A 22,126-nucleotide genomic window follows, 5' to 3' on the forward strand; every position below is an offset into this window, starting at 1 on the left:
AAAATCTGTTAAGGGTATATAACCCACTACAGAGCTCAGCATTTACACAGAATCTTTTTTTTTTTTTTTTTAAAGAACCCCTCCAGGCTTCTCTTGGTGTCTAAGTCACATTTAAAAGTGTAACTTGACACCCAGGTTGCTACTGGCTCCTTCAAACTTAAGATTTCAGTGTCTGATAAATAGAACTAGTTGTTCATATAGAGACCATGTTACGGATGCATGCATTTATTCAGGTGGATAGCCTTAGTTGGCTGTTGAACTTGATAATATTCACTATGAGATTATTCAGACAATCATCTTCCCCAGTGAGGATAAGTGATTTGCCCAAGAACACAGGTAATAACAGAAGTAGTGTCTGAATCCTATGACCCTGACCCCAGGCCATCATTGTATCCAGTGAGCTAAAGCAATGCACTATTGTTTAAGCAGTGAAATGATCCTTAAAGGGGGTCAGTTTCCTGACATACATATATGTATCAGTATTTTCCCATCCCCAAAGATTTAAATTTACGAAAATTGAATTTTAAGATAAAAACTCCTTTAGGGAGACAAAATGCAAGTTAATGTCCAAGTGTCTCGGTGGTTGTGGAGGGTCAAGTAGCATGTAAGGATCCTAAGTTGCTAGGTATGGGATGCACTGTGGCCTAGTTCTCTTGTCCATGGTATTACCAACTCAAGTCATTCAGAGCATTGTGTCCTGGGAAAAGCAGGACTTAATGCATAGGTGGAGACATTTTCTGCTCAGCTGGGTGGGTCCAGCTCTTTTCCCATGTTAGCAGAATAGACAGAAAAGATTAACACATTGCCTCTCTGGAATAAAACATTGATTTGCTTGTAAAGGGGAACAATAGTCATGATAGAAAAAAATTAGTAAATACTGAAAAATACATAGAAGAAAATCACCTCTCAGAGATAACTACCAAGAGTGTTTTCATGTATCATCTTCCATGATTTTCTCTGCATATTCTACATCTGCATGGTAGGATGTTCCAGGTGCTCTGGTGACAGTCTTGCCTCATAGGATGCATTGATACTTATGACCATGTGCATTTACAGTGCTTTATTTCTGAAAATATGAATTTTCTAAGCTCTCACTTGGCAGTCATGGTACAACCAGGTTTAGACTGTTCCAGTGCAATAAAACAATGTGTGTACCTCATAACAAAGAGGGTAGATCAAAGTATGGAATGCTTTTTAGTTTTTGTGTCTTACGTCATGGGATACTTAGTGATACCTCTGTTAGGGAGTCAAGGAGGACTGCCACTTGATCTGAATGGGAAATGAAAGTTGTAATTGGATGTCATCATTGCTGATCATTTTGTATGTAAAAGAGAGAGGCTGGTCATTTCAAGAGTGAAACAGCTGTCAGGGTGCTGTCAGATTATAATAGGTGGGAACGCTTTCCCCCTGTTCCTCCTGAGATGATGGAGGACTCTGCTGAGAAACCCTTGTGACTTCTGTCTGCTTCTTGGAGTTCTGAGTGTTCACTACTTTGTAAAAAGAGATTCTTCATTTTGGGAGGTGGAGGAGGGAAAGGAGGTTGGCAAAGTAAAGGGAATTCCTGAATTTGGGGGTTAATTCAGTTTTACAATGGAATCCTATTGTATCCTGATGTGTTCACTTAAAGTTGTAAAATTCACTTTATATCCCCATACCATTAAAGTGTCTTTGAAAACATGATTACAGATAAAAGCACAATGTTTCCTTATCTGTGGGAACATCTTAGTTGCTTTAATCTGTTACAAGACATTTAGCTTGCCTCCGTTTTGCAGGGAGAAGGGCTGGTATAATAGTGAAATGGATTATCAAAGCACATAAATGTTTGTCCACATCTATTGATATGTTCTTTTGAGAGACTCCCAGAAGTGAAGTAAAAGGGTGAAAGGAAATATTTTTAAGACTTTGATACATGCTGGCAAATTACTTTCCAGTTTATACTACCACCGACAATGAATGAAGATGGCAATTTTAGTACACCTGTTCATTACTATGAAAATAAAACCAAATACCACAAAACATTTGCTTTATAAAAAAAGGTATAACTTACTTTTGGCAGACAAATACCCTTGAAGACGCATACATGCCAAGCTGTTCTCAGTAATCAAAGTCTTTGCAATGAACTCTTTCTTTAGGTTGAAGGAGGATCACTTTGAGAGTATGTTTGGGGAGGCAGGAAAGGCAAGGTGTGTACCCTGAGAGATAAACCCTTGAAACCTGGGAACATAAAGAGAGCATCGATTATGCAAGAAGAGGGGGAAGGGTATAGTTCAGTGGTAGAGTGTGTGCTTAGCATGCAGAAGGTCCTGGGTTCAATCCCCAGTACCTCCATTGAAAAATAAAACAAACAAACAAAACCACAACAAAAACATAGTTACCCCCCCACCCCCGAAAAAAAGGTTAAAAAGAAACCCATAGAAGAGAAAGACAGGTATTAAATGTGAAATGAGAGAACACTGAAGATAGAATTTTCCTCTGTTCCATGTTTGCGTATAGCTGTGATCGAACTTCTGGAATCACTGATGACTATTTTCTAGGGCGACTGTAACAGAGCACCACAGACTGAGGGCTTACATGACAGAACACGTTTATTTCTCATGATTCTAGAGGCCCAATTCCAAGATCAGGGTGTCTGCAGGGTTAGTTTCTTCTGAGAGCCTTTCTCCTTGGCTTGTGAGATGACCATCTTCTCTCTGAGTGTTTATGTGGTCTATTTTCTGTCTCTGTCCTAATCTATTCTGATGAAGATAGTAGTCACAATTGATCAGGGCTCACCTTAATGGCTATGTTTTAATCTAATTACCTTTTTAAAGACAGTCTTTCCGAATATAGTTACATTTTGAAGTAATAGGGGCTAGGATTCAACATGAAATATTTGAAGGAACACAATTCAGCCCATAATACCAGCATATTAAAATTCCTGACTTCTCCTTGAAATATCATAAACAGTATACTGTTTGTGATGTTTATTCAGTTATTGACTAATTATTATGGCATCATTACTACCTTTTATGAGAAAAAGATATGTTGCACACCCTGATCACTTTTGAATTTGAATCTCTATATTCACAAGTACATCTGGCTTGATAACAGGCAGATACAAAAAAAACAGGATTTAGTAGTAGTTGTGTTGATCTCTTAAGTTGATTTTGCACACTATACATAGTATCCTTCATTGAAATACAGCATTGATTGAAATATAGCTTATCTATTGAACTTGCTTTTGAAATGGGGTCATAACATCAATTGGGAAAAGAAAATGGTGTCAACAATTTTCCAAGATAGACTGAAAAACTAAGTAATTTCAAGGACCTAACATTTAAATAAGGTAATACAAAGTAGTTGTGCTGCAACCTTTATGATCTTCTGACAGTTTTGACAGGGAAAAATGATGTATTATGGAGGAAGCCTTCCTCGGTAAGCTCCATGGCTTATGCTTACAAATGTAACATATGCGACACAGTTAGTCCCGTTTCAGTTAAGAAATCCATTTTTCAGCATAAATGACAGAAAGTTATTGTGTACTTCACAGTATGAGTAAGGTATGGAAAAAAATTAAAGACAGCTTTTAATTGTATGCACTGACTCATACTTACCCTAACAACTATTTACTTGGTACCTTAAAGAAATAAGCAGAAGTAAGAAATGGTATAAAATATTGGCTTTGTATGTATCTGAAAATTATCTAGATATATTGTATAGTCAAGTTTATTGGATATGAACAGTGAATAAAGGTGGGAGAAATCATAAAATCTCAACCAATTCTAATGTATTTCTATTGGGTATAAGGGACATAAATCACTTTGATGCTCATTTGATTTATTTTGGAGTAAAATAGTGATTCTGCTCTGGTGAAGTTATTTTCGACTTAGGTCAACTTTTGTAAGAACACCTCCTATGCTTAAAACACAGAAGGACATATATAGGTCCCATGACATTGCATTGCTATGTATATTGCTAGGTACTTGGAAAGCTCTAACTTTGGACTTCTTTTTTGAATCTCAGCAATAACAACAAACTCTTATTCTTTGCCTCCTTTTCCCAATACATCACTTTTAGCTGTACAGATCCATCTGTAATTAGTGAATGGTTTTAGGGAATTTTGCCGTGAGATGTTTGGCCTTTGTAGAAAAGATTCTTAAAGGCTATCTACAAAGTTAAACACGTTATGGTTTTTAGGTTATAAATAAATCAATATCAAGGAAACATGATAGTTTACAGGTTAAATACTCTGAGCAACATGATAGTAATAAGGTACTCTCAAATGAGTGAAATGAGAATAATACAGAATTACAATTTAGTTTATATTAAATAGTAACAGTTAAACTCTTCAAAATTTAGTTTTAGTCCAAGTGACTGCATATATTAATTCTTTAATAAATATTCATTAGAAATGTCTGTTAGATTTGCTAAAGGTAGTTATGTTGCTATTTTGATGCAAATTTTTAAAAATAGTAGTATTACCATCTTACTTTCCTTAGAAATTATTCTGGTTGCTACCTATTGAATTATGATGTATTGTCAAATTTCTAATAATGGTAAAGCAAGTAACCTGTCTCTTAAACAAACTAAATTATTTCAAACAAGGTAGTATCTGGCCTTGAATTTAGTGTTCCTTAAACAAAGAAAACTAAAAAAAATGAGAATCCACTACAATATTTTCTGACTTTGAAAAACGTGAGAAAATGAATGGAAATACAATTACCTATAAGAATCAGACTGGCATAGTGTAAAAAGGCTTTTCACTTTTGATCAACCTGGATTTAATGTGCTGGTTCATTAAGCGCTAGATGGACAATGTTTAAGTGGGACTCTTGACCAAGGTTAGTACTCTTTTTCCTGAAGATTCACTCTGTGTAAGTTACATGAACTCGTAATTTGGGAGGGTCCATGAAGAGCTGAGGTACCCGGAGGCTCCCACATCTGCTGCTAATTCAGACAGATTTCTCAACTTCAGCACATGATTGACATTTTAAGCTGTCATTTTACCTTGTGGGGGGCCTGTCCCGTGCATTGTAGGATGCTTAGCAGCATCCATGGCCTCTACCTACTAGATGTCAGTAGCACCCCACCTCCCAGTTGCAATCAAAAACATCTCAAGAAATTGGTAAATGTCTGGTGGAAATCCTCAGGTTAAAACACCGAAATGATGTCAGTGAAATGATCATCGGTCACCACCTGCCCTTCACCCTTGTCACCAGGTCTATAAAATAGCTGCTGGTAGAACATAGTTTACCAAATAGATTGCCTGTCTTTCAGGATTGATATTTACAACATCCCTTATTAAGCCTATAGATGTTTAATTTTCCTCTTTTGTTTTTTCTTCTTTCCTTTTTTCCATTTGCTCATCTCAAGTCTTTTTTCCCCCTTAATTCTAGCCTATACTAAGTTCAATTAAATGTAGCTTTAAAAATAATGTCTCCTCCCTTTCCTCCTGCAACTTAGCCCATTTATAGGAGTGTACATTTCCGTCAGAGAAATCACAACAAGCAACCTTAATCCTATCTTTAAAACCCTAACTATTCATAGTAGCCAGAGAAACGGAGATTTCTGAAGCTGGAGGTTGTCTGTTTTCTTTGTGAATCCAGCCCTGACTTTGTTGAAATCATGTCTTTCTGTGATGAATTCATTACAGCCTGGCTGCAATGCTGACAACTCTGAGCTTTCTACTTTATCTTCACCGCAAACTTCTACTCCCATGAAAGTTAGACACTTGGATTCTTGCTTGGCTGGTGGAAAACTTTAGTGCCTCCTTGTAATTTATGGAGATTTTCTGTTCTTCTAGTCATGCCAGATCATAAGTAAAATACAGAACATAGAATTACAGCTCTTAAATACCATTTAAAATGCCTCCTTCCTCCCATCCCCCCAAAAAAGAAAGAATACTGACACTTGTACTTTGATGTCTCTGATTTTCTTCCATGAAGTTTGTTATCCATACTTGTGTTTCTCAATTATTTTGCACAGAATTATAATTGTGCAAATATAAACATAATTACACTACAATATAAGAAGGAATACAAACTGTTTCCCCACTGAGAGAACAGACTAGAAATACCAGCTAAAATAACTTTACATATTCTAGTCATAGAATGTTTTGGACTATTTTGATTCTTAAAATATTTTGTAGTTTTTAATATAAGGTAATGCTTATTGGCCCCATCCTATGTCCTAGGCAAGGTTCTAAGCAATTTGTATTAATTCATTTAATCTTTACAACCTTATTATAAATTAAAAACAAACAAACAAGCAAAAAAAGAAAAACCAAGCAAAAATAAAGCAAACAACAACAACAACAACAAAAACAAAAACGGAGGCTAAGAGAAAGTTATGTAAATAGCCTAAAGTCAAAGCTGGCTAGTAATCCAAGAACCAAAATTCAAATACAGAAAGTGAAATTCTAGTTGTGGCCATAAAATTAAAAAGGTGGCCTAAATTTGTGTATGTATGTGTGTATATTTAAGCAGCAAAATCCTGTAAGTACACATTACCTCATGTAGCCTCCTCAAGTGAGGTAATGTGTGTATGTGTCTGTACTTGGGCACATGTATCTACTCTGCTTGAATAATGGCTGAGGTAACATTGTAAGCAAACCAGTCTTGGTTTTTCCCCCTTGCCTAGGAGATCCTGAGGCTATCCATGTAAAAATGAGAACTCTTAATTCATAGTTTGAATTCAGTTTACTTGATTATCCACTCACATGCCTTCTAGAACTAAAATCGTTTGAGTTTGTGAAATTTAATTATGGAAGAAAACATTTACTTCTCGTTAATGGGTGCTATTTATTACTCATGGTAAAACTTTTATTCCATCATGCTAGTAGAGAGCACAAAGGAAGTTTATTTCCAACTTTTCCCCACATCTGGAAATTTCTGTCAGATAGGATGCCAGAAAGCATGGATAAAGTGAGTGGTTCTTTAATTCTGCATTGAATTGAAGTCCTTGTAATTAGTATCATCACATTTGCAAGGAGAGTTCTTAGATATAGATCTGAGCTTTTCTGTGGGTGGGTCCTTGAACACATTTGGAAATGTGGCACTGAACCTCCTAGAAGAAAAATAGAAGTGATGGACGATACGCGGGCGGCGCAGCCCATGCCTGAAACCCGGCTTTGAACACGGAGGGTTCGAGCCCCGCTCCCGCCATGCTGGAGCCTGGGCGGCCTCACTGCTTTCCGCGCGTCCCCACCGTGTGCCAGGACCTGGACAAGGCGGCGGACGGACCTGACGATAGATGACGAGCTCGACAGCGAAAGTCGAGCACACTTGGAGGCCCCAACCACGACGGCCCCAGCACACCAGACAGCCCCGCAGCCCCGGGACCTCAGCAGGAGGAGGAGCAGGAGGCCAAGGCCACAGGGTTGGGGGCTCCGCCTGGGCCCTACAGCTACGTTAGGGCGGGCCTGTTCACCTCAGAGATGTTCGAGTTGTAGCCGCAGAACATGCCGCTCCACGGCAGCTTCAGCGACATGTAGCGCTTCCTGAGCCACTTCGGGCTGCAGCCCACGAGACGAAGCTCCTCAGTTATCCTCTCTGCGCCTGCGTGGTATTGCTCTGCGCCTGCGTGGTATTTCTCTGCGCCTGCGTGATATTCTGCAGGGCCGCGGAGAGCGACAAGGCGCTGCGAGTGCTTCGTGGCGGCCTGTGGAAGGGTCTTCTTCTCAGCGTCTGCCTGGCCAGGCCCATCCGACCAAGTACCGCCACAAGTGTGAGTACCTGGTCGGCATCGGAGTGGACGGGGAAGACAATTCAGTCAGCTGCCGGCTCAGCAAGTACAAGGGCGGGGCGTGTGCTGTGGCAGCCCCGTATGACACTCTCCACATCCTGGGACCACCAAGCAGGGGGTGACGTTCTTCCAGAAGTTCGTCAGGTCTGCTCCACACTCGGCCTAAGACCCGGAGGTGTACTCGGGCCACTGTAAGCTGCGGTTTTAAGCCATGGCGATTGTCTACTTCCACCCTCAGAAACTGAGCCCTGAGGAGCTGGCGGCGCTGAAGGCCTCTCTGGCCCAGCCTTTCATGGTGGGGCTGGGCATGGCTAGCGAGGTGACCTGCCTCTATTTTGTGGAGAAGGGACAGCGAAAGACTCCAGGGCCTGCCTCTGGAGCACGTGGCTGGGGACCGGTGTACTGGGGTTAACTTTCCAGATATCCCCTCGGGCCTTCTTCCAGGTGAACACCCCCCCTGCCTGAGGTGCTCTACACGGTCAGCCAGAACTGGGCCCAGCTGAACTGGGGGACCACGGTTCTGGATGTGTGCTGTGGCACCAGCACCATCGGCCCGACCCTGGCCCTGGAGGGGAAAGGAGTTGTGGGAGTCTAGCTGTGCCAGGAGCCTGTGGAGGCCACCCGGGTGAACACCCTGGACAATAAGCTGAAAACGTCGAGTTCTACTGCTGGAGGGCGGAGGACCTGGTGCCGGTTCTGGTGAACAGGCTGGCTTCCCATTGCCCTGCACTAGACTGCATTTTAAGGTGATCCTGGCCATCCGCAGAGCCGAGAACCCCAAGCGGCTCCTGTACGTCTCCTGCAGCCATGGGCAATTTTGTGGACCTCTGTAGGGTACGGTCCAACCGCGTCAAGGGTACTCTCTTCCTGCCGGTCAAGGCTGTGGCCGTGGACCTGTGCCAGAGACCCAGCACTGTGAGATACTGTTCTTAATGCAAGAAGGTGGAGCACCCTCATGGTGCAGGGGCCCTGGAGCCCCGGGACCCTTCAGCCCAGCCCCCACCAGGGCCTCCGTATGACACACTATAGGAAACACGGGCCTGCCCTACTTCCTAGGACCCTGGGGCAGCGGAAACCAGCCCTTCCAGAATAGCATCTGGACTGCTTCAGGGGTAGAAGCCCAGGGCCTTCCAGGGCCCTGCCCCTGCCCGAGGCCACTCAGGTAGCAGTGACAGAGGATGAGACCTGCTCACCCTGTGGGCTTTTTTGGCCGGCTTCCCCTCACCCCTGTCCTTCTCGGGCCAGCTTGGCCACCGGGGACAAAATAACTGGTGCCCAACTTAAAAAAAAAATGATGGAAATATTGGACTTTTAGTGCAGCGATTTGTGATTCTGTTTCCTCTTTTTTTAAAGTGCTCAAGTTCATCTGAACATATTTAAATTTACTAACTGAACACATTTTAGTTTCAAGGCCTGAAAGTTTGAAACATAAATGTGAAAATGGTTTTCTGTTAATTTTAATTGATTTTGTGCTGCTTCTTTTTGATCAACACATATTCTAAGGCTTTTATTATCATAGGAACTATTTAACCTGTTTCTTCATCTGCATATTTTGAACATAATTCGTGTAGCATTTTTGAAAAGTGATGTCTGAATTTTTGCCTAAAGTTGACGTGTGTATCAGGAACTAAATTTGCTTTTACTTCTCTCTGGAAAAAATTTATTCTAAGATATAAAGGCATAGAGCTCTTTGGGGAATTCAAATTGAGAAGTATAGATCAGAATATTTACATCTGATCCTTCTTTCTTAATGAACTTCATTTAAAAAAAGACAGAAGATAGATCATCTTTTTGAAGTTAATGGGCAGATACTAATTTTGAGCAATGGTTGAAGTTTAAACCATGTTCTTGTTTTATGTATTGGTATTTCTCAATCTATTTATAATACTAAGTATATTAACAAGAATATATATATATTTTTTACAATAGGTTCCTGTCCTGAGACCACAGCAGGATGTGCCTTGGACAGAGGTATGCACATTTAAAATATATTTCATGTTTTCTTCATGAGTAAAGCGTATAAACATGACAAAAATTACATTATTGCCACAGACTTAAGTATATGGAATTATAGTACATGTTTATGCATAATACATACTCTTCCATTTGAAGAAAATATGATACTATTGAGAAGATACTTTACTCTAGTATCTTACTATTAAATATGTACCATTGCCTGGGCATAGAATGTTTTAATCCACACAACTTATATTCAAAAGACTGCTGTATGGTCTTACACGTAAAAACAATGGAACTATTCTAAGCTTGATGGAACGTGTTTAACGTAGTTTTTAATGATGTTGATTCAATTATTGAAATAATTTAACTGACTTACATCTTATTAGTCAAGAACTACCTAAGAGTATCTAGGTTTTGGGGAACCAAATGATGAAATTAGCTTAAAATTACAAATCAGCTTGAAAAGAGGAAGGAAATAGGAAAATGCACACACAATTCAGAAGTATATCAGTTTGCTACATGGTAGATAAGGAGGCAGGACAAGGCTGATAGAAGATGCCTGATTTCAAAATGGAATGCTCTTGTTAAAAAAAAAAGAACATTATAAAGATCACGACTTGTAATAACCTTGAATACTAAAAGGGAACTGAAAAGAAAATGTCTACAATGAATAAAAAAGTACATAGATAGAACTCTGAATTAAGACCAGAGGAACAATGATTCTCAGGGACTGTAGTGGACAGAGGTGAATCTCACATCTAGAAGTGAATAAAACTAGCCCTTCACTGTGGAGAAAGTAGTATGAGAGGAAAATTAGCACATAAGGAATTTAAGTAAGCCCTAGGATAAGGAATTGAGAGAAGGTTTGATGCCATTTCTGTGGAGGTATTTAAATATCAAATAGATTCACAAATGTCTGATTATAATTTCTCTGAAGCTTCTCTAGATCATTTACTCTATTTGGGGTCCTTCCAACCCCACCTAGAAATTGGTGAGGCAGTTCTATACAGTAACTTTATATTGAGAGGAAACTTGGAAGCTAGTTCATGGTTGTTAAGAAAAAAATGTGGCCATATACACTATCATGAATGATAATTGTTGTCTCTTCTATTTTATACAAACATAGTGTTGTGGTAAATGCACATCTTTATTTTTTAATTTGGCTCAAAACATACTGCATGTGTTCTACTTATTATCCTTATATGAAAAAATAAGCTTTTTATCCACATGTGGATGATTTTCTGAGATTTTAAGATTGAAACACAGTGTTTTTTTTCTTCACTTTTTCATATATTTTTTCCTCTTAGTCATTTTCAGTTGCTATTCAGAGACTGGCGTGTCTTTAGAATATCCAAGGAAAATATGCCAGCTGATGTGCTCAGCAAGACAGGGAATGAATGGCTCCAGGCACAAATCTCTGTTGTGTCAAGGCTTTGGCATGACATTTGGCAGGGAACTAAATCAAACATAGCACAATGCAAATAATCTCAGTTTCGCATAGATGTACAGCCTTAACCTTGAGCCTGCTATTAGTCATTATTACTCTTTCCCCCTGATATTACAGGGAGCAACATTTCTGGTAATAAAATGAGAACTAGGGCATATCTTAGGTGTTCTCATAGTGCGAGGAAGTGGAAGGATCATGGCTTTGAAACTGGACCTTAGTAAGTTTGAAGTATCATTCTGTCACTTTACTATCTGTGGAATCCTGGGCAGGGTATCTCAGATACAAAATGACTTCATTAATGATTATCACAGTGGTTGTGTGGGTATTAAAATGACACAACTGTCCTAAAGCACCTCTTATACATGCCAGATAATAGATACTTAGTAAATGTTATTTTACTCCCTCCCATTTCTGTGATGAGTTCAGTTTCGTGTTAAACTTATAGATGATCATCTCGATAATCCTATGAATAGAAATGACTCTGGTACACATTTGTAAGTTTTAGATTATGTAAACACGTGCACTATTTGTCTTTGGGCACTTTTTTGGTGAACCAATTGTTGTGAACTCCTTGATAATTTTTTTTATATTCAGTGCTTTTTTAAAAGATCGCGGTTGATACAAAAGGTCTTCATGTTGTACAAGAATGTGTTGCATGTCTTTGATTTAATTTTAGCCCTTGTTAGTGTGTGCAAGGCTGAAAAACCACATTTTAAAATGGTAGACAGCTTAGAAAAAATGTATCTACATAGCATAACCCAAAATATCTCAATTTAGTTTAATAGTTCATTTTAATTCCCTTATGGAGGAAGTACTATGTGTCATATACTGTGTTAGGTGCTAAGAGTGCAAAGAAGAAAGAGATACATTCTCTGCCTTAAGGGGAATTATAATCTTAAAAGGAAGGAGACTTGGATAAACGCAATTTTAAATGGTGTGGTAATTTAGGGGAGGGGTGCTGATTATAGAGGCCTTACAGAGAAGTCATTTTAATCGGTCTGACTCCCTGGAAGGTTTGACACTCAGGTATCTGGAAAGGGATGATGATCTGGTTGGATATCACTTGAACGTAGAGTCTTGAGGATGGAAAGATGCCAAGAAGTAAGACAGGGAATCAGGAATCTGTTGTCTGAACTAACATAGGGATGGCAGTAATTAGTAATAAAGGAGTAGATTTGAAATTGAGAAGTGAAATCTTCCCACTCTGTTGTTGAAGGTATAAATTTAAGATGCATTAAAGGTTATTTTTATTGGAGGAAGATGTTTTTCATAGTGTTATTTAGAACATGATAATAGGAACAAAATCATCTATTAATAGGGAAACTGTCAAATCATAATATTTAAGATGTTTTACAGCTTGTAAAATTCATTATTTTGAAGACTATTCAAGGAGGTTGTGTTCTTGAAAATCAGGCTAAAGTCTGAGATAGTATTTGTAGTACCCTGCCTCTTTTATAAAGAAGATGCACTTTTTGGTTGGAGATAGGGTTCAAGGAGAGCACATAGAAAAAGACTGGAAAAAAACACATCCAGCAGCATTAATGGTGATTATTTCTATGTAGTGAGTATACATGTGACTTTTACTTTTTCTTGAACCTTTGATATGTGTTTTCATTTTATATGATAAATGTGGTGAATGCATTCTCTTGTGGGTCCTGTGAATCCTGCCTCTGGACATTCATACCTTCATAGAATCATTTCCCGTTGACTTTGGGCAGAAACTTTGACTTTCTTCTAACCAGTGGAGCATGGAGCGGGTGACAGGGTACCACTGCTATGATTATGTTACATGACAACAGTGATGGGATGGCAGCCCCATGTGTACATTATGTTATATTAGACTAAATTTCTTTAGAAGACTGGTTCTTGCTCTCCTTATGGCCTTGAAGTGATAAGCTACCATGATGGGAGAGGGTCTATGGAGAGGGCAACGTGTCAAGAAACTGTGAAAACCTCTTGAACTTAGTGGCCTCTGGTTGGAAGGCAGTAAGCAGTCAAAGATGCCAATCCTGTAGTCAGAAGAAAATTAATTCTGCCAACAGCCTGTGTATATATGTGTGAAATAATAATAACAACAATGACAACAACAATGACAACAACAATAATAATAATAATAGATCTCTGCCCCCAGTTCCTGGCTCTGAACTCCTAGAACCCCTATCATTTCTTAAGAACATTAGGAACATCTTTTGTTTTAGTATTTGATCTTTGACTGAGGTCCTGAGGTAGAGCTCCTACAATCCTTTGGAATTTCCTGGGAGATAGGAATGTCTTTCGTTCTAGTGAAGTGATACTTACTTGGTGATTTCCTGGATAGCTTCATGATGGGAGGTGGTCACCAAAAAAGAGTGAGCCATGGTTAGAAGCTTAGAACTTCTATCCCCACCTCCCATTCTTTAGCAAGGGGAGAAGTGCTGGATGGAGAATGAGCTATGACTGATTATGCCTACCTAATGAAGCTTCCCAAAAAATCCCCCAAATAAGGGGTTTGGAGAGGTTACGGACTAGTGAATACATCCACCCACTGGGACAGTGACACACCCAACTCCTTTGGGACAGAAAATCCTGCATGTCGAAACCTTCCAGACCCCAGTATATAGCTCTTCATCTTGCTGTTCTTTCATACTCTTTTAATAAGCTTGTAATAAACCAATAATCTGGTAAGTAAACTGTTTTCCTGAGTTCTGTGAGCCACTCTAGGAAATTAATCAAACTCGAGGAAGAGGGTCACAGGAACCTCTGATTTATAGATAGTTGTTTAGAAGCATGGGTAACAAGTAGGACTTGAGATTGGCATCTGAGGGGTGTCTGTGGTGGGGGTTGATCTTGTGGCACTGAGCCGTTTAACTGTGGGGTCTTTGCTAACTCCAGTTAGCATAAGAAATGGATTGAATTGTAGGACTTCTAGTTGGCACCTGAGAAAAGCTTAGTTGAAACAATCCATGCATCTCATATTGGAAGTATCCTGAGTATAAGAGTAAAGGACAACATATGTGAGTTTTCCCCATGTGAGTTGAAAGTGGATATATTGACAGTAGAGCTTCCAGGTGAGAACCCAGCCTCACCTCACGTCTTGATTGCACCCTTGCGTAGGACCAAGCCAAGTCATACCTGGACCTGTGCACAGGACTGTGATATAATAAATGTATGTTTTAAGCCGCTAAATTTGTGATAATTTGTTGTATGGCAGAGGAAACTAATTGTTGCATACTGAATTGTGCCCTCCCCAAATATTTATGTTGAAGATTTCACCCCTAATGTGACTTTATACAAACAGAAATTTTAGGTGGCAGTTAAAGTTACATGAGGACATAAGGTGGATTCTTGACCTCATCGTGTAGGTGGTCTTACAAGAAGTGACCCCACACCCTTCCCTCACTCTGTGTGCATGCAGGGAAGTCCTATCAGCACAAAACAAGATGATGACTGTCTATAAGCCAAGAGAAGAGGTCTCAGAATGACACTTGCCTTTCCTCTCTGATTCCTTGCCATCATTTGGTGTTGTCTTTTTTTTAAGCCATTCTGATAGGTGTATAGTGATATCTTACTGTAGTATTACTTTTCATTTCTCTAATGGTTAATGAGTTTGAACATCTTTTCATGTGTTTATGTGGCATCTGTATATCCTTTCAATGAAATACCTGTTCATGTGGTTTTCTTGTTTTATATTTGGATTGTTGGTTTCAGACTGTGGTTTCAGAGTTGTTACAAATAGTGTACTGAATAATATGTATGATGGCTGAGTGGAGATGGTGGAGAAGATGAAGAGGTGTTATTTAGAAGTCCAGATGGGGAAATAGTCAGAAAGCATTTGTACATATAAGTCTGAAGCCCTGGGGAAATACCAAGGAAGGAAATAAAGATTATAAGGATGTGATAATCGAGAAGATACTGGAGCAGATCTTGGAGAACCGTACTTTCCACCCCTTGGGCTTCCCTGAGACACAGAATGGTCCCTTACCCTCAAGCTTTTTACTGTATGTTAATATACACTCTTTCATTCCCTGGACTTGGAATTTTTCATTAAACACTAAGGTGTTTTTACTTACCATAGACCTTCAATACTACCAGTGTTTGATTTCAATAAGATCTATGAATTTTCTTCAGTGGAAGAACTAAATTTAAGTTTTGGTGTCAGTCAAAAACACAAGGAGACAGGAGAGGCTTGGTAGGGCTACAATCTGGAACTCAGATTACACACAGAAATAAGGTAGATATTTTGTAAGGAGCACTTTCTTGAGACAGTGTAAGAAAGCTCCGTTCAGAGGCTAATCCATTATCTGGGAAGTCTGGTGATACAACCCTGGCAGTTCAGTAACAGCAGTCAATATACGGAGTTTAACATGAGCAAATGCACAACATCAGATGCGAGAAGAAATACCTGAAAATCTAGAAAGGCTAGAGTATGTTTGTCTATAGAGGTATCCAGTAGTGAGTTAACAATTCATCATTTGAAAGAGATCGACAGTTTGACAATATCTACTTCACATTTTGATCTTTGTACTGTAGACCAGGTTTACACTCAAAATTTAAAATATGGTACTGGTGGCAAGCCACATGGAAGTCCACTTACTGGAACAGGGACCAAGAGGCTCCCCCATTGTACTAGCATTAACCCTTTAGTTGCTGGGTTTGGGGACGCTTGGAGAGGAGCCCAAGTCTGCAAGGGCAGTGGGAGAAAGGGGGTTTGAATCAGTGCCTGTTTACCAACTATATATAAGTGCTTTAATATTTTAGTAGTAAGTATAGCCAATAGCAGTACAGATTGGCTAAATACCAGCAAGGACTATATGTCTCTTACTAAGTGGGTCTCAGTGGAAGCGGGTAGGAATAGAATGACTAAACAGAAGAAGCAACAGGACTACTTGGTCACATAAAAAAATTGAGTGAAGGATTATTTTTAAGAAGTATGTTACTATGGAAATTAACAGATTTGGTAGAGTCGTCTGGAATACTGAAAGTATAAATGATAACTGTCTATCTATATTTTTCGTTGAATACTACCTGTCATACTCTGGCAGATCCACTTTCCTCCTGGTATCGTGCTTGCCTCCTTAATCACAATTAGAAATTCCATAGCTTTTCGGTCCCTTTTCACTGTTAAAATGCCTTATTTTTATTTTTAAGAAATAATTTTGATTATCTTAAAGTTTCATCCTCATGTCTGATTCAGAGACCTTCCCCTTGTCTGGACACAGGCTAGTCTTGATGTTCTGTTGGTTCTGTACGTTCTGGGAGAGGTGGGTGGAGGTAGTGGGTGAGTGGAAATGAAGGAAAAGGGAGATGGTGCCGAGTGCCCTGCTTTCTCACATCCCTTACTCCTTCCTGTTATTTGTTTGGGTTGGGGCGAAGAAGGGAGGAGCAATACACTAGTTCCACGTGTCACTGTCCTTGGTGAGTGGCTCTCCACTCTCTTTTGGTTGTCATCGCTCCTCTATTTTTGGCTTTCAGGGCTTTCTACAAACCTGGAGCCCACATGCTCTCCATTATGCTTTTGGTGGCTCTCTAGGACACATCTTAAGAGCTCCTCCTGTGGGGTTGCATAGTGTGCCAGACCTGGCTGAGATTGGGTCTCTTTGTACCTCTTTTCACTTCTCATAAACCCTTACCATAGGTGGCCACACCACAGACTTCACATATAAGGAAACCCATGGTTTCCTATTGCTCCCAATAAGATAAGAATTGCCTTAAACTAAAAGTAAATGTTAATACAAATATGCAGAAGTTAGTTCTGTAGATGTAAGACAGCCTACACTGAATATAATGTCTGTTTTCTTATAATGAAAGAAATGGTATTGTCCTCTTTTGGCAGGAAAAATTCTGAGAAAGTGTGATACATAGGTATAGATATTAATATCTGTATTGATAAATGTAATTTACTTCTGTATATGTATAATGTGTATATATGTATGTATATATGTGTGTGTGTATCTATATGTAACATACATAGGCCACTTTTATTTTTGAGCTATGAGAGCTGTGTAGTTCAATCTAAGAATATTAGGCAGTGTTTGCAGTGCACCCAATCAGGATTATTGGGGGACTTTTCCCCAGCAAGGAGAGGGGTTCACCAGAGGAAATGGCAATGGGAACTATCCAAATGTAAGCATTAGCAAGTTGTTAATATAATTTAAAGAGATCAGTGATTATAGAGTGCTATCAAGAGCATCCAGGAAATGGCTTCACATGGACGACAGACTGTGTAAGGAGGGAGTGAAGCCAAAATAATGATGATGGTTTTGCAGAAAATAGAGAAGTCAGAATTTTAGATTACGATGACTGAACAGTCAAGTGTGGGATAGGTTAACATCTGTATCCTATGTACTTCTTTAAAAATATGTTTTTTGTTGTTGTTGGGGGGCAGGTAATTAAGTTTATTTATTTAATGGAGATACTGGGGATCCTATGTACTTTTTTTAAAAAAAATTCTACAAGGTAGAAATATCACTGTTTAGTTGGGGAAACTAGTCATAACATTAGACAGGCAAACTCAGTTTTGTCAGATTCTAAATCCCACATTCTTTCTATCCAGCTATAATGGTTAATATAGAAAAAGGGAATTGGATTATTATATATAAACTGGTTTTGATTAAAGAGTAAATAATTATTTTATGATAAATCATTGCTTTCAATTTCCAACTGTTTTAACTTTTTCTGAAATTGTCTTCCTTACTGAGAAAAATAACTGAACCAACAAAACCCCACAAAATTTATACTAAAAATAAGCCATTTTTTAAATCTAGAAAGCTACTGTTTTCAGTTGCTTATGAAAGACTTATTTTAGCCTAGAAGCTGCAGTGCTAAAAATCGAAGGTTCACTGAGTCTGTATTTCCTACATATTTTATCATAAAAATTAAATAGTTTCATGTGCAGATAGCAGAGCAACTATTTGCATGAAACTTAACTAAAAAGTAAATATTAAATTTTTTGAAATTGAATATGAAAGATGTAATTGCTTAGTTTTCTTTGCACTCTCACTCTATTATGAATAAGTGCTAAGGAAATGATCATTAAGGGAGTTCCAGTAAACTATCCTGTCTTTATTATATTGCCTGAATTCCTGTGAAGTTTGCTGATATACTAAGTAGACTATCCAAGTGAAAATAATTCTGTAATAAACATTCTTTCCAGAATTGTGAAGAAAACAGTGATTCTATAAAGGTGTTTTATGAAACACTTTCTTGTAGAAATGCCCCAGATAAAATGAGTTCCATGGAAAAAATGATTTTAGAAACACTATTTACCACACCCTTCTCTATACACCATACCACCATACGGGAGATTTAACATTGTTACCAGCATGATAAAAATACTGAAAATTTTTGCTGTAAAAAGTGAATATTTTTCCTCTAGAAAAACTTGGAGCCAATGTGGCCACATAGGAGGAGTATCCTGTAATGCTTAAGACTGCAATCTCTGGAGCCACACTGTGTTTGATTCCTTGATCTACTAGTTTTTTTTTTTTTTTAAATTGAGGTAAAAATCACATAATATAAAATTAACCATTTAACATGAACAATTCAGTGACATTTGGTACATTAGCAGTATATTCACAACCTCTGTCTAGTTCTAAACATTTTCCTCAAAATGTTTCCCCAAATGAAAATCAATACCCACTAAGTAGTTGCTCCCCATTTCTCCATCTCCCACCTGCTCCACTGTGACAGATTGTAAGGACATTCTGCTCGCCCTCCTTGTGAATCAGCTTTCCTCCATACACCCATGAAGACAAAGATGGCTTTCACCTTATATGGTGATTCTAAGAATTCAGTAAAATAACCAATACAGTGCACTTAGAACATCTTATGTAATAAATACATTTAAAAATGTTAAAATTTTTTGATCTATTTCAGCATCCAAGGGAACACGTGTTCAAAAAAAATCCTCTAGAAAATGCTGATACAAGTCAACAGAGCAGAAAAAGACATAGAGAAGCTATAGGCCTTGGATTACTTAGATGCTAAGGTATCTGAAAAACTGGTGCTCCAGAAAACTGACAGTTAGCACCCATGTTCTCTCTCTTTACGTATAATGATTTAGAGGTAGAAATTAGGGCAGAGAGTTATTTAGGGAAAGAAGGTATTTCCCAGAAATCTCTGATCTGAAAATAAGAGGAATATAAAGGATTTTTTAAGAAAGAATACTTATTTTAAAGAAGTGAATGAACAAGATGAAACACCTAACAGCAGCTCTAAGCTAGGTCTTATTATTTTCCAGTTCATGCCTTAAGTCTTCATGATTATGAGATGTTTTAAACTGTCAATGGCTTGTAAAAATATAATATAAAATTATGTATAAACATATATTTATATATGTAAATATATGCAAATTTAATTATAGGTATAATTTTATATAATGGAGTCATATTCTACAGTCAGTATATTGCTCTAGAAGAATTTTCACCAAAATGAGAGCCGTAATTGCCGTTCTGTATCAAAACTTCAGGTGTTTTTCCTTTGCCTTTGTATTCTCTCCTGTAATTATTGAAATTTTCTACTTGACTAAGAGCGTAATCTTACAAACAGATACAAAATAATAAAGCTGTACCCATTTAATAATAGAGACACATCACAACCATAATTTCCTTTAATATTGTTACCTGGTTTGTCTGGATAGTTGCTAAAAGGGCAAACCCTTAAAAATAGATGAAAAATATTTGTGAATCTGAAGCTGGTTGGCTTGTTTTCAGGACCCCAAAGAACAAGGAAGAGTTTGTGAAGCTCTCTTTTTCCCCATCAATAGAAGTTACCCCTGAACCCTGATAACATACAGCAAACTGGAGCTGTCAGTTCTTTCTTCCTTTTTATTTTTAGTTCAGTCTACCCAATTTTGCCAAAATCTTTTTCCCACTAAAACAGGATTATACCATTCATTTCTAATTCATTTATAAATTCTACAAAAGATAAAGTCTCTTTCCCCTTTGAAATCACTGAGTATGTTACCACTTTTTGCCACACAGGGAAGTTCTGTTTCCTGTGGCTGTTCTGCTGCAGTTGGTACTTTGTTCATTTGCCTCCTGGACCAAAGAGTTGTTAAGCTCTTGTAATGGTTCTTACACCTGAGTGTCTTCATAGGTATCATCTGGAGATCTTGTTTAACTTGCAGCTTCTTTGATCCCACCCTAAATTTGATTAGTCTTTTCATCTAGAATGAGGTCTTGGAACTGCAGGCTATACAGTATTCTAGATTATACTGAGCACATGATTCATGGATTATACTTTGAGAAACACTGGAAGGTTTACAGCCCTCAATATTTAATCTGTTTCAAACCTGCAATTTAAAAAATGAAACAAAACAAAAATGTCTTACCTTTTTTCTTCTTAAAGTATCTAATTCTGTTTAGCTCCTGGTTTTGAAAATGTGTTTGGTAATTCAAGTAGACCATGAAAGTTTACCCATTATCATAACCACATGAACCATTCCCACATGCCAAATGCAGAAACTTTTGAAAAATCTACTTTTCATTCCGTTTCCTTATAGAAAAGATACAGCTCATGATAAATGGAAGGATCAATTCTTCCAGTTACATTTTGTGATTAGTTTAATGAGATTTGTTTTATTTACAATAAATTAGTATTTAGTAAATAGTGTGTCATAGCAGTATAACAATATTTAATTTATATAATACATGTAGTTTAGCCTTTTTCTTTAAAATGAGACATACTAACATTCTTTCTCCCAAACATCTCTGAGAAGCAGACAAGAACTACTGCTATTTATCACCATTTGCAGCTGGGTTGACTCACTGAGCTATTAAGTAACTTGAAGAGGGTCACAGACTCAGTGACTAAGTCAGAACAAACACTTCATCTCTTAGCTCCTTGTTCAGTAATTTTCTGAAAAAAATCCTGTTGCCTATTTTTATTTCTGTAAGAATTTACAAGTCAGTCAGATTTCTGGGAGATTCTTCATTATGGGGAGTGTGAGAATTTGTACCCTCTGGAGGGTTGAAACCTGTAAGAAGGAAATCATATTAAAGACAGTTCTTATGTTTTGAAAAAGACTTTTCAAGCTTCGAGTGTCCTTGCACTGTTGCTGTTTCTTAGAAAGTTTATTCCATTCATTCACTCATTCATTCATGTATTCAGTAATATAACCAGTATTTACTGAGCTTATTTAATATGTCTAGCGCTCTGCAAATAAACAGGACATAATCTTTGACTCAGTGCAGCATGATAAACAGATATACAGAAATAGTATCATGTGATAATTGCTATATTGGAGCTAGGTGTTAGATGCAAAGTGGCTTAAAGGAAGAATTCTTGAGTCTCTTTGAGGGACATGGGGAAGTCTTCTCAGAAATTAGAAAATTAGAACTGGATTTTAAAGGAAGGATAAGAATTTACAAGGATTCAAGTTAAGGATAGGGACATGGAAAGGGGAAGATGGAGGAAAACCCTAAGTATAATATAGTTCTATCCCATCAAAGATAAAAAAATGGAGATCTCTAATTTTAAATTTAGAGGACTAATTAATTTTTGGAGGGCTTTTGTGCCACATGGGAATTCTCAGTTGTGGAGGCTGCATCCTCCACAAAAAAACAATGCGATCATACCCAGAAAAGAGACCTTAGGCACCACCATGAGCTCACCCCATTAAAACCATCCTCACTCTGGCAGCCATGTTGGTTTAGAAAATCAGACCTCTTTTCAATATAAAATGTATAGAAGCAAACACAAAAGAAAGCTAGTGTTTTTGAATGGTAAAACTAAACAAAGGGGGAGCACTCACTTCCTAGGCTGGCCTCATATGCTTCAGCCTGAAGGACATTTTTGCTGCCAAGTAAGACACCCGCAAAATATAATGGAAAGACTGACAGATACTTAACTATACTAGCTCTGGTGGGCACAGTCATAATTCACATCATAATACAAATTGATATGTTGTCCAGAGGGGTCCCTGCCTTGGTGTTATTGAGTATCTTTTGAAAAAACATTCTGTTTCAGGGCTATCAAAGCTACAAAATAAAATGGAAAGATTCTCTCTGGAATAGATTC

The 22,126-nt window shown here is 38.2% G+C and overlaps 1 protein-coding gene and 1 pseudogene across 4 annotated transcripts in view; both read left to right on the plus strand.

Annotated features, from left to right (window-relative positions):
• The window catches only part of PTPRD (protein tyrosine phosphatase receptor type D), a 1,875,536-nt gene that overhangs the window by 649,967 nt on the left and 1,203,443 nt on the right, over positions 1–22,126 (plus strand). For all 4 annotated transcript variants that reach the window (XM_074361573.1, XM_074361575.1, XM_074361574.1 and 1 more), the window contains one exon: positions 9,652–9,693. The gene's annotated coding sequence lies outside the window, so the exon portion shown is untranslated. The remainder of the gene's footprint in view (positions 1–9,651; positions 9,694–22,126) is intronic.
• On the plus strand, positions 3,386–8,778 carry LOC105073425 (tRNA (uracil-5-)-methyltransferase homolog A pseudogene; annotated as a pseudogene).

Source organism: Camelus bactrianus, chromosome 4 (assembly GCF_048773025.1).
Source record: "Camelus bactrianus isolate YW-2024 breed Bactrian camel chromosome 4, ASM4877302v1, whole genome shotgun sequence".
In the NCBI taxonomy this organism is placed as follows: Eukaryota; Metazoa; Chordata; class Mammalia; order Artiodactyla; family Camelidae; genus Camelus; species Camelus bactrianus.